We start from the raw sequence: 4,520 nt of genomic DNA, 5'->3' as shown, positions 1-4,520 counted from the left end.
CATTTTTTGAAGGGCCCAGGTTAGCCATACTCACTTTTCACCTGGCCCTATCCCCAACTCTCTGGACCTTTCCACCTTGCCTCTGCTCAGGTATCCTTTTCCCCTGCCCCCTTCACTCAAGTAGAATGTAAGATCCTGAAGGGTAAGAACTATCTTTTTTTTTTTGCTTGCATTTATATTCTTAGCACTTAGTCTAGTGCCTGGCAAATAGTAAATGATTAATAAATTATCTATTATATATACATATTTGTGTCTAATGGTAGCCATCAAGGGGGGGGAAGGAAAAAGAAGAAATCTACCCGATAACTTTATTATATATTTAAAGGGAATAGCAAGTTGAATATAATAGATTTGAAGTTTTATATGAAATCATCTTTTTTATTATACTATGGTATGGAAATGCTTGTTTTATTCCATAAATTAAAAATAAAATAATTTTTAAAAAATAAATAAATAATTTATCTACCTGTCTATTTTGTCATTTCTACTTTCATAACATTTCTTGCACACATCCTCTTCTCTCCACTCACACAAGCCATCATTATCTGTCTCTTGGACTATGGCAATAGCCTTCTAATTGCTATGTTTACCTTTCTCAGATCTCTCCCCACTCCAATCTGTCCTCTCTTCAGTTACCAAAGTGATTTTTCTATGGCATAGGTCTAGCTACATCACCCTCTCTCCATCTTATTAAAATAAACCCCTCAGTTAGCCCTAGGATCAAATATGAATTTCTCTGTTTAGCATTTAAAACTCTGTGTTACCTGGCCCCTTTCTACTTTCCAGTTAAACCAGACTATTTGCTGTTCCTCATATGAAACACTACATCTCCTATCTCTATACATTTGCACTGGCTGTCTCCCATATCTATAATGATTTTTCTTCATACTTTCACCTCTTATTTGGAGAACAGAAACTATATTACTTTTCTATTTGTATCTCCAGCACTTTAGCATTACTCTTTGCTCACAGTAAGTGCTTAATAAATGCTTTATACATTCATTCATTCCTAGTAATCCTAACTTACCTCAAAGGTCAGCTCAAATCCTACCTTCTGAAGAATGCCTTTTCCTAGTCTCCCCCAGTGACAAGAGCCTTCCCCTCTGAGATTATCTTCCATTTACTGTCTCTATATTTTAAGTGTACCTGCATATTCACATGTTGTTACCCTATGTTCATATACCCAAGGTTCAGCATGGTACCAGACATATAGTAAAGATTTAATAAATGCTTGTTGACTGAGTTATTATTAGTTATGTCACTTAACTGCTCTGATCAGTAGTTTCTTCATGTTTACATTTGAGATTGTAATACCTATTATGCCAACCTCACAGGTTTTTGTGAGGAAAATATTTTGTAATCCTTAAAGTACTATGGAAATATGAGCCATCATCATCATCATCATCGTCATCATCATGACCGTGATCAATAAAAGTATCCATATTATTTTCATTGCAAATAATTTCTCTTTGTTGTTGTTGTTCAGTCATGTCTGACTCTTTGTGACCCCATTTGGGGTTCTCTTGTCAAGGATACTGGAGTGGTTTGCCATTTCCTTCTCTAGCTCATTTTACAGATGAGGAACTGAGGCAAACAGGGTAAAGTGACTTATCCAGGGTCACACACAGGTAGTGAGTATCTGAGGCCAGATTTGAACTCAGGAAGATGGGTCTTCCTGACTCCAAGCCCCACATTCTATCCACTGCACCACCTAGCTGCCCCTTAAGTTATTTCTATTACTTTACAACAAAACACATACTTCTATAGGGAGAGTAAGTATGTATGTGAATTATTATATGACAAATAGATATAAAGTAAATTGGAGGAGTCATTAGTCCCTGAAGGGAGAGGATAGATCTTAGCTTATACTCATCGGCTTGGCCTCTTCCTATCAAATAGAATTTACAAAATACCATCACAAATAACAGGTAAGCTCACTTATCCAAGTGTGGATCCAGAACTACTCCATTTTAAGAATCATGCTATTTTGTTCACACATGTATGTCTGTACTCTCCCATTAATAAGTACCCCAAAATAGGATGTGCCATGGTGTTCTGTTGTACAACCTGTTCTGAAGAAAAACCTGTCTCTCTGCCACCCACCCCTTCATCTTGTTATGCTCCATTCTGGCAGAAACCCCTAACCCTGAACCTGGGTAAAAGAGTTTTTATGCCCAATCAGCCTTGAACCCCAACAACAGGGACCTTGACCAATCAACTTTTGTCCCACCCTCACTACTCTGTCCTTCAGTCCCTAAAACTTATATAAACCGTGTGTTCTGTTTATTGGGAAGCCTTTGACTCTTCCAATGAGATTACCCTGCTGGTAAACTCAATAAACCCTAGTTGGTCCAAATTCCATTTCTTAACCAGTCTGTTGTTCCTGGCACCAACATAAGCAAATCAACAAATAAATCTGAGAAGTTCTATAGATTAGAATATATCAAAGAATAAACAACAGTGAAATCTTCATCTGGGAATGAGAAAAGATCTCAACTCAAGGTAGAAAGACTGCATGATCTCACCTACAAGAGCTCCCTTCTTAATGTCTCTGGAACTGAAAGCCCTGAGGGTCGAAGGACATAATGGGTCCAGTCCCTCCAGAGCTTTGAGGGCTCTAGTCTCCAATCTGAATGTCTCTCTCAACAATTGCACTGTAGCTCTGCTCTCTATATGTATCCCCAAAGTCTTCTTCTCAAGTGTATGCACTGAACTGAATCAATGTCATGCTCAGCATTCTGCCAGCCAACCAGGGGTCACGTTGCCTTCCCTTAAGCAGTGGGCAACCCAGGGCTCTCTCCCTACAAAATCTCCTCCTTACATGCAATTAGAGTTACATGCACACGTGCATATTTACAGGTTTGTGTGTACATGTGTGTGCATGAACACATATCTTCCTGATTCTAGGTCCTCTATCCTCTGTGCCACCTAACTGCCTCTCAAGGAATGCAAATATCCTTGCATTCCTTGAGAGGCAGTTAGGTGGCACAGAGGATAGTTAGGTGGCATAGAGAATAGAGGACCTAGAATCAGGGAGATCTGTGTTCAGTTCTGGCTTCAGACACTTCCTACCTATGTGACCCTGGGCAAGATGCTTAACCTCTGTTTGCCTCAGTTTTCTATCTGTAAAACAGAGATAATAATAACTCCTAGGGTGGTCGTGAGGATCAAATGAGATGATAATTGTAAAGTGCTTAGCACAGTGGCCAGCACATAATAAGCACTATATAAATGTTAGTTATTGTTATTGTTAAGAGCAGACTGTTTTATTATTTTCTTTGTAGCCTAAGAACCTACCATGGTTCCTGGCACAGAGTAGGCACTTAATAGATTCCTATCGATTGTTTAATCAAAGAGAATCCATGATACTAATTGAAATCCTCTCTGGATTGGGGATATGAAGGGAAATGATTATAGCTAAGAAGTCCCTGTCTTAAAGAATCACAGTGCAAATTTTAATAGGAGACCAATTGTTGGTTTGAAAAGATAAGTGAGAACTGAATTTGAAGTAGAGGCAGGATCAAAATCTGAAAATATTTTTTCAAGACAAAATCTGAGAAGGGGTAAAGTTTGTGGTTCAGGCTGCAATAGTTCAGTACCAGAAAAGCAATTAATAACATGGAAAGCTAAGCCAAAAGTTATTTCAAATTTCAGCAACTGTTGGATGTTTGTATGTATGTGTTTATGTGTGTGCACGTGTGTATGTGTGCATATGCATTCATATGTATATGTGTACATATATAGGTATGTGTGCATGAGTGCAAGTATTGTGCATGTATGTGTGTACATGTGTCCTGTGTATATGGATTGTGGGTATGCATGTGGGTATTTGTATGTGTATGTGCGTGTGCATATGTATATGCACATTTATATGTGTGCACATATATGTGTGTGTTTATATGTGTATATGTACATGTGTGTGCATATGTACATACGTGTGCTGTGTACATGTATGCGTGTGTGGTGTGTTTGTATGTGCATATGCATGTCTATTGTACTGTGTGCATGTATGTGCATGCTTGTGTGTTTGTATGCATGCTGCGTGCATGTATTGTGTATGTGCATATGTGTGTAAATGTGTGCATCTGTGTGTTTATATGTGTGTGTGTGTGTGTGTGTATGCTTCACCCTCCTGTTTCTCTGAAGTCTCTTTAGCTGAAGGGCCCCCATTGCCATTACCTTCCTTGTTCTCCATGGCAACAGATGAATTGATATGGCAATGGACAGACTAGGAGTAATAATAGAACTGAGTCTCATCAAAAGCTATGACATTAACTTGCTTTATGATCTTGGGCAAAATTGTTTACCTTTTCTAAATCTCACTTTCCTCATTTGCCAAATGCAGATAATACCTGCCCAGATATTTTACAGAACCATGAGTACTGATGTTATGCTAAGTAATATACTAAGTGCTTTGAAAAGTACCTTGTGATCCCACTACTAAGTATACACTCCAAGGAGATCAAGGATAGAAAAAAAAGGTTCCATGTATGCCAAAATACCCATAGCTTTACTCTTTG

Source organism: Vombatus ursinus, unplaced genomic scaffold (assembly GCF_900497805.2).
Source record: "Vombatus ursinus unplaced genomic scaffold, bare-nosed wombat genome assembly UNPS02014807.1, whole genome shotgun sequence".
Lineage (NCBI taxonomy): Eukaryota > Metazoa > Chordata > Mammalia > Diprotodontia > Vombatidae > Vombatus > Vombatus ursinus.
The sequence above is the reverse complement of the archived record's forward strand: the minus strand, read 5'-3'. Positions refer to the sequence as shown.